Source organism: Dendrobium catenatum, unplaced genomic scaffold (assembly GCF_001605985.2).
Source record: "Dendrobium catenatum unplaced genomic scaffold, ASM160598v2 fragScaff_scaffold_199, whole genome shotgun sequence".
In the NCBI taxonomy this organism is placed as follows: domain Eukaryota; kingdom Viridiplantae; phylum Streptophyta; class Magnoliopsida; order Asparagales; family Orchidaceae; genus Dendrobium; species Dendrobium catenatum.
In genome coordinates this window covers 221,057-230,438 of record NW_021318661.1, presented here as the reverse complement: position 1 = coordinate 230,438, position 9,382 = coordinate 221,057, and the positions used below count along the sequence as shown (strand labels likewise).

General features: G+C 31.0%; 1 long non-coding RNA gene across 6 annotated transcripts; it reads left to right on the top strand.

Moving 5' to 3' along the window:
* The first annotated feature begins 454 nt into the window (after nucleotides 1-454).
* LOC110115602 lies at nucleotides 455-6,283 on the top strand. 6 transcript variants are annotated; one of them, XR_003700025.1, is made up of 7 exons: nucleotides 460-700; nucleotides 774-1,027; nucleotides 1,132-1,263; nucleotides 2,874-3,238; nucleotides 3,659-3,782; nucleotides 3,873-3,936; nucleotides 4,028-5,016. It is a non-coding gene; the product is annotated as an uncharacterized LOC110115602 (long non-coding RNA). The 6 variants fall into 6 exon arrangements; XR_003700026.1 differs by having other exon boundaries at nucleotides 462-700; nucleotides 2,874-2,955; nucleotides 4,028-5,017; XR_003700027.1 differs by lacking the exon at nucleotides 4,028-5,016 and adding an exon at nucleotides 5,688-6,283 and having other exon boundaries at nucleotides 455-700; nucleotides 1,132-3,238.
* Nucleotides 6,284-9,382: the final 3,099 nt, after the last annotated feature.

The following is a 9,382-nucleotide window of genomic DNA, read 5'->3' as shown; positions in this document are numbered from 1 at the left end:
CATCTAACACACTTCAAATGAGTATATTTAAAAAATAATATAAATTTATATTCCTATTGATTATGTTATGTATAAATCCTATGCAAATATACAAATATTACATGTAATATTCATAATGTATTTATTATCATCATATGACACATCATAAATTAATTTTTAATTTTATAATATTATTTTCTTAGTTTTTAAAATTTTATTAACGTGCACCATGTGCACGTGTATCTATACTAGTACTATATAAAAATGGCTTGGGATTCCACCCAAATGCAATCCTAGCCTTCCATTTTATTCATTAAAAGAATTTATCCTGACCCTTCATTCCATTTTATAATCCTAAAAATATCATAAAATCATTAAATTTAATATTTATTCTACATAATAAATTCTTAACCGTTACCCTCTTCCTTCCAATTGCACAACCACCAATTCCTATTCAACTTCTTCCGCTGTAATAAATTTTCTATTAAACCCTTATGTTATCTAATATTTCAAGATTTCTTCGTTTTTTCTCGGCTTGCCCTACCTCACTCCTCTCAGCTGACGATTAGGCTTCTTTCGTAATAAATTTTTAATTCCTCTCAGCTAGCCATTAGGCTTCTTTCGTAATAAATTTTTAATTTATTAAGCTAAATTCTGTTATGAATTGTTGCTCTTTGACTGTTCGGCTTGCCCAACTTTCGGAGTTCCTCCGACGGCGACGGTAGGTTTCTCTTCAATTTTTGTAACTTCACTTATTTCTCTCCTTACCGTCATGTATTTCTTTTGCATTCCAGTCTTTCTCTAAACGCCTTGCCTTCTCCTCCTCCTCCTTCACCTTCTCCTCCCGTCGGCTTCGCATGAGGATTTTTAAAAAGTCGTTAAAAGGAGCTTCTTCGCTTTCGGACAAGGCTCGCTCTTTTCAAACCTGCGAGATGACATAGGAAATTTTAGAGGACCTACTAGCGAAGGCGAACGAAGGATTTGAAAGCTCCGAAAGGTCTTAGGCTTAGACGAGCTTCCTCTCGAATCGGAAAAATTTTGCACACAGGTCTGATCGCTATTATTTTGCTATTTTATTATTCATTTCCATTATCTTCTTAGTCGAAAAATGGCTCCTACCATTTGATCTTAACATATGAGGTGATGGAGCAGGGAAGGGGACTAAGCTAGGCTGCCTGATTTCATTTTCAAGATCTTGCTGCATGGAGGATGAGAAAGTGGAGGAGAACGAAGGGAGATATGACGTGGCGGCTGCCATGAAGGATTTTTTGGGAGGACATGGAGGTGATGTTTATTATTTGATTATTTTTTTGCTGCTCTGCTTAATAAAAGTGAGATTTATAGGGTTTCGGTTCTCTTTTGTAGTTCATTTTAATAAAAATTGGATTTTGGGGGGCTGTCGGTTCCAAGGATTTTAGTATAATAGAAGTTTGGAAACGTTAGTAAATCATGGGAGTGTTGTTATTGAGAACTGTTTGGTTGTCAGTATATTTAAATCTATAAATCTTTAAACTGTTGGAATGGATGGGCTTATTTGGCTGTTTGAAATTAGAAAATAGGTTTTTAAATATTATGTATTTATTATATTTCATTATTTGGCTGGATTCATTCAGAAATCAATATGGATTTCAACTCAGCAAACTCCTTCAAAATTCTTAAAGGATGATGATTTCATTTTAACGCTGAAAATGAAACTATAATTTCCCTTAAATATAATTTCCATCTAAAAAACTTCCAAATCAACCCTAATGTAATTTACGAAATCCTTAAATCCTTCTTTAAATTTCAAAATCAAAAGCTTAGGCCTTTCCATCCAAATTCTGGATTTATGAAATCTAAATTTTATAGAAGAGTTATATATATATATATAATATGTTTGTTTGAATTTGGCCTTAATCTAACCTTAATCATGTATAAATCTTCTTAGAAAATATCCCCTTAGGATTTTTGTGGTTTTGCTGAACCGACCTCTTCGTGTCCATGCAATGACTTTTTGTTTATCAATATCTTGTTTGTCGAATAGAGTTGATAAATTTCTTTTCCTTTTCTTCCTTTATGTAATTCCTTTGCTTATACAAGCTATTTCACAATTTTCTTTCAGTTTTTGAACTTCCTTAGAAACCGTTCGAATAGAGATTGCTATGTTATGCACAAGCTAACCAGAGAATAAGTAGAAGAATTTAAAAAGGGTAATGCTAAGTGGATAACCACTAAGTTTCATATATTAGTCGTGATTATCATTGTGGTCCACCAAGTATCAGTGAGTCATTGCCAAGCCAGCCTTCATATCCATAACTTCTTAAAAGAAAAAGTGGGGCAGCATTAGCATTTGATCATAAGAAAAATCAATTTAGTAACACTAGAAGGGCTTAATTTGAGATAAAGCTTAATTAGATTAGAAGCTGTAAAAGTTTTCTCTGGTAGGATTTTTTTTATTTATTCCTGCCGTAATGTAATCTTGGTTAATTTTACATAGATTTGACTAACAGTATTTTTTTGTTGGATCGTGCCAATAAAATAGCTAAAAAATATGATGCTTTGGAATCAAAAGCTATTTTCATTACAAATTGTAAATTTTGACTCATTGAATTAGCAAAATTGTCTTAAAGAACTAAAGAAACAGGAAACCTTAGAAGGAATCTTTTTTAATGCTTCATTTTAGCAGAGTATTCTTCAGGATTACCTGTCCAATGAGTGTCAGTATAAAAATTTATTCTTTATTGGGTTCTTATCGTTGTGTAATTTCCTTTTTTAAAGCGATCAATTCTTTTATGTTTAACCGAAAATTTTCTTTTTGGTTTGAGAATTGTAGTCTATTTTGGGTTTTTTCTCGCATGGAGCTTTGAAATTTAAACATTTAAACATTACCTTATTCTTGCTTTATGAATTATCAGTTCTTACATATTGTTGATCAAGGACAAAATGAGATCTTATCAAACTTAGGCTTTGGTCGGTTTTGGGGAATAAAGCAGAAAGGTAACTTTTTTTATCTCATGGGTACATTACTTCTTCACTCAACTTCTCAGCCAAATAAGTGGGTTTAACTTAGCTTTAATTCAATTCCTTTATCATTTCTTCTTTTTCAATTTCTTCTATTGCAACGAGAGCTCACCAAGATAAGAATAAATGTGCCACCTGAACACAAAAAGGAATGAAACACAAAAAGGAAAATGAAAGGCATGAAAGTCAAGCATATGATTCCAAGAAACGAGAAAAAGATTCCAAACCCAGTCAGTCCTATGCCGATCTATGTTTCAAGGTAGAAAACATGTCAGCAGATAAAATCATCGACACCAATTGAGATGAAACGTTGTTATCTCGCCTAATGTATTCCAAATGCAGGCAGTCCTACCACTTTAACTCTTTTTTTTTTTAATTTATTCCTTGTATATATTATAGGTTTCAACATGTTATCTCACCTAATTCTTCTCTACACTGCTCTACCAATGGATGAATTATCTTTCCATCTATTTTCATCTCAATAGCCTAATGTCAAGTTTTAACGATAGAAACGTTTTGAAGATTATCAATTGATATAAATAATACTATTAATGGACTTATATTTCCTATATTTTTTTTCTACCGGTATATATATATATATATATATATATATATATATATATGGAATTTAACCTTTAATTTTATACTAATTAAGTTTATGATTTCCTTGTCATTATAGGAAGATGTGGAACCTATTAGCAGAGCTTCACATGGATGGCTAGAGATTTTCGATTTCATGTGCAAGAATTATGTGAAGTATACAATCAACACAAGTAAAATGATTCATTTGCACCAAAGATATGGTACATATTGTGTTTGTCTTATTTCATTGGCGGATGCATTCATTTTTTCTCATAAATCATCCTTTACTTACTAATTTTTATGTATTGCAGTTGTGCAAGATTGACTCAGAGGGAAAGGCAAGAAAATTCATATGGTGCTCGTGTTGTTGTTAAGGTAAATGAAATCTAACCTTCTGCATTAGCTCTAAAAGTTTAATCTTGATGTTCTGATGCATGTATTTTAGAACCATTATATTTTTTTCTAGATTTGCAGGATTATGGAGAGGATTCACAGGGACTTCATATAGTTCACAAATATATGAAATCTCACTGCTTATTTTGAAGTATCAGTATCATAAATGAGTTGAAATATCTTGCTTAAAATTATGAGTGTTTAGTATTTCGAGAAGCATCTGTTTCTGCTTTGAGAAATTTATATCTAGGTTTTCGCCTTCAATTTTGAATCTTGTAGCAAGAATATATTGGAAACCTTTATTTATTGAAGTTGGTTTTAATTGTAATTTCATTAACTTGTCAAACTGTTCATAGAAAATGATCATATTTTGTACTACATAAAATATTCAACTTTATGCAGACTTGAAAATCTGAATTATTTTTTGTTATGAAATTCTGAGCATGAGTACTGCTTCCCACAAAAAATGTTCTGCTTAAGAAAGCATGAGTTTATGACATGAAATTGTTGCTGCTGGGGCTGATACTTTCATTGTTCATGGTTGCTCTTATGTGATCATTGATTTGGGTTAAGGGTAACCTCATGAGAAATAAGACAAATCAAAGAAAACCAAAATCAAAGTTATTATGCATATGTACGTTATGTCAACATTCTTTAATTTGTAATATTTCATTGGTGTGGAATAAGTTTGAATTAACTTTTTCTTTTAGTTCTCGTTAATGTGATGTATGAGAAGGGGGTATAAGATGATGCATTCATTACTCAATTTTATGATCGATAATACACAGTGTAAAACTCATATGCTTGAAATCCAATGAGTTTGACGATGTGTACTTTATCCTTTTTTTAATTCTATTATTATGTATTCTTGTATTTTGTTATAAGCTCATTCATATGTGGAAGATTTATCTTATATGTCTATCTTAATTCAATTTACATGAGTTTTAATTTGTTGTTGCTAATTGTTAGTGTTTCTTATAGTGACCATTCAATATTGTTTGTCATAGGCTTACTTTTTTATTTTAAGTAACTAATTTAATTATCTGATGGATGTCATATTAATATCAATAAATTACAAACCCCTCCCATTAAACATAAGCCTATTTTTTTAATTTTTCATCTAACTTTTTGAGTATATTACATAAATCAGCTATACATATGCAAGCAAATGTTGTATTTAATATTAATATATATTTTAATATCATTAATATAGCATGTCATAAATTATTTTATTTTAATTTTTATGACATATTTTTATTTTTTTAAAATTTTATTCACGTTTATACTAGATTATTATTTTAACACACTTCAAACTATTGTTTATGAAGACTAATACAAGTTTATATGCATATTGATAATTATGTATGAGTCATATACAAATATATAGAAATATTGCATGCAATCTTCATAAATACTTAAATATCAATCATATATCATGTCATAAAGTAACTTTTTATTGGATTTATATGTGTTTTATTTGAAAAAAATTTATTCATGTGCATACATACACGTGCATCATGTGCACGTGCATTTTACTAGGAAGTAAGTTATTTTATACTTGAAAAGCCTGTAAATAACTTCTCAACTCCTGCAAAATTATGGCTTTTCATCAAAACTAGGTACTTAAAGGATGGTAATCCTTACAGGTTACTTCTCATTAAGAAAACATTGATCACAAATGGGCATCCATTACTGTTGAATTCTGATGGATTTGATCTAAAAAATGTATGTAGGTGTTTGCGTTGCTTTTAAGACCCAAAAAGGATCACAAATACCGGCTCTACTGGAACATTTACCACCATGTAATTGACTACACTGTCATAATCCTCAGTGTGATCAACATCTTCAAGGGATTTGATATCTTGGACCCTGAGAGAAAATGGAAGCATGCTTACATTGCTATAATCGTAACTTTGGGTGGCATCGCCGTCGCCCTTGAAGCCATTACTTGGGGCATTGTCCTGAAGAGAAAGAGGTCGGATAGCTCCGATAAGTCGCATCGGGGCACCAATGGTGTCAATGGCCTCAATAGCACCAATGGTTATGGTGCAAGCAGGCAGCATCAGGTAGCTTAGAACAATACATGCAGAAGAGTTATGGTTGAGGATTATTTCCTTGTTTGTGGTGTTTTGTGAGATCTCTTTATCTTCAGATGTTTACAGGCATAGAGAGGGTGGTTGATAGAGCTGTAATTTTTAATAGGTTTTAGATTTGTAGCAGCAGATTTGTCTGTGTTTTGGCTTTTAGATATAGTTTTCTCTATGTTTCTTCATGATTGTATGATCAATGGATTGAGGGTTTCCAGTATAATCTATTGGCTCCTTCTGTATGTAAAATTAGCCATTTTTTTTAATATTTTATTTATATATTGAGCATTATTTTAGTCAGTCTCTTTATAATTACCTAATGGTTTTTTTATTGCTCGAATTTCTCACTAATTTATTTATATTTATTCAATCATTATATTATCATTTGAGTTCATTTTGTTCTTCTATTTTGCATTAAAAATTAGTAATTTTTTTTTTTTTTTTTTTTTTTTTTTTTTTAGTAGTTTGTAAACAGAATTTTAGTAAGGTATAAATAGATATCATGAAATTTTCTTTTAATGGTTCCTGTTTCTTTGCAACTTTTTTTAAATTAGGTTTGGGATGGCTTTTTTTTGTTTTTGTTTTTATATTTGTTAAAATAACATAAATTAATGTATGATTTAGCTTTGTATTTTATTTATGACAAGATAAAGTATACTAAAACATATGGATGTTAACCCACAGTTCTTAGCTTGGTTGGTGGGCGAATACAGTTGGGAACCCCCCAATTCGTGCTCGATTCTTCTCAAGCGGCAGCGCCTCTTAAGTGGGGCCCAATCAAGTGCGGGCTAAGAAATTTCTGGAGCGAGTGCCTCTTCTAGGTCAGCCGAGGATTAGTCACACTACCAAACATTCTTTCGGGGGTGACAGCGGGTGAATACCCGTTCCAAATAAAATAAAATAAAAACAGATGGATGTTATATATATGAAAAAAAGTTATATTTAAAATAATTTTCAGAATACATTGCTCAACAATATGATAAAAATTATAGCATATGAAATGATGTTCTTACGACTTAACTAAGGATTCATTTGAGATAATTTTCTTATTGTTTCTTAAAATAGTTTTAGTACAAATTTTTTTTTTTCAAAAAATTTTGTGCTTAAAAGTTGTTTATAATATAATAAGAAAATTGTCCCAAACGAAATATAAGAGAGGAAAATATAATAAGTCAAATAAATAATTTTTAATATGACCTCCCACTAATTTTCTATGCATAGGAGACAAATGAGGAGAAGAAGCATTCATGATGACAATCAACTGAAGAAAATGAGTTGCCCCAAAAGTTTGAATTAGAGTTGTTATATTGAAAATATATAAGTAGTCATAGTCTTAGCAACAAAATACAAGATGTTATTGGCAATTAATTCTTTAATATCTAATTAATGTTTATAATAAGATCTTAATTACTATTTTTATCATGTAATATGATGGTGTAATATAATATGAAAAAACTTTTTAGCAATGGAAAATAACATACATAAGAAGTCAACTGCCCATGATGAGAACTTAGGGGTTAAGATAATTGGGTGGTCAAGTGAGTTGCTTTGGTGAGCTTCCACTAATATTCTTTGAATATCAAGCAATCTTCTACTAGACCGATATTATTATCCAGGACGATCTAGAGATCATCCTATATGATCAGTATAAATTCAGCTCAATCAGCCAAGATGATTTGGGATGATCAGAAGGAAATTTGTTCCTATCATCCAGGATGATAGTACATCCTGTACAATTAGTTCAATTAGTTGAATATCGTCGAGAGAATAGCCCTGAATGAGCTAGGCCGATTAAACATCGTCCAGGAAGAATTAAGGTTTTGTTTAACATATCGTCCCGGACGATCATGCGATCGTCCAGGACTATATGATCATTCAATCAACCTTAATTACTTTTTATAATTACAAGATTAATTTAGGAATAATTGAAGGACATCGTCGAGGCCGATGTCCTGGATGATGATTAAAAATTAAAGATACCTAAATAAATCTAGTGATTGATTCTTTCTGATTTAAGCCTATCATCCTGGCCGATATGAATATCGTCTAGGAAGATGTGCTTAATGACGGCTGCCTTAACCAGGATGTCCTAATTATGATTTTTATTTTTAACTGATCATCCAGGATGATTTATGGATCATCTCGGATGATGTGACCAAAAATAGTAAACTCTAAAAACAGTCAAAAAATTTCTCCCAAGTGTGTGTGCAAGGTTACTTAGCATCATAAATCAATTTGTTTATAATTAACTAAAGAAAAAAATATTACAAACTGACTCAAACCTAGTCTATCCAATCTTGAGCTGATTCAAATTACAGTTTTGATCTCGTGAACCTGAAAAGTTATTAGGAAAGGCAGTCGTAGAGAAACAAAAGTGTTTGCTATCATTAAAATTTTATTCCTTGAAATCAGATTTGTAACAATAAGCCCATCCATGACATTGTTTATTGTTTTTAGATTAATTTGTGGTGGAAATTCTATATTAATAAAACTTTATGGTCCAATTTCGTGCATAAGAAGTATTGTGATAATTTTCAGCCTATTATGTAATTAGTAGCTTGAAATATAACCACGTACGTAATTCTGAAATGTTGAAATGATGAAGGGGCACAGTTTTAGTAAATGCAGCCAATTTTGATCGGTTCCAATTAGGCCTCATTTTTTTTAGTGGGGCCCATGATTTTTTTGGGTCAAAATCGGCTGCATTTACTGAAGCCATGCCCCCAAGGGGTGTGTCATTTCTACATTTCAGAATTACATATGTGGTTATATTTCAAGCTACTAATTACATAAGTTATGATTATTAAGTTAGTGAATTGTGTATTTATTTAAATGTCTATTTCTTGCTATATGATATCTCTAATACGATGTCATAAATAGTATACATATAATCTTATATACTATACAATTAATTAATATAGACTTTAATATCCATTTATAATAAAGTATATACCTATATATATTTTTGGACTTCTGGAATTTCAACGTCCGAAAATAGGGGGCAACTGATATATCCTCAAAAATTACCTTAATCGGGCACAAATCTAAAGGAAAATTATGTTAGAAATTTTAAAAATTAAATTGGAGACCAGCTGAACTCGAATTTCAGCAAACTTACAGTCGAACTGAATGACTCAAAAATATGAATCTAATTACACTAAATTCGGCTCAATCCGAGACCAAATGGGTCTAAATTGAAGACCTGAAACGCATTTGGATGGTTTAAATCATAATTGGGATTATCAAAAAGTTTCCAAACATGACATGCTTATAGTCGAATCGAGCGGCTTGACGACACAAATCCAACGAACCCAAGATTACCAAATTCTGATATCATTAAG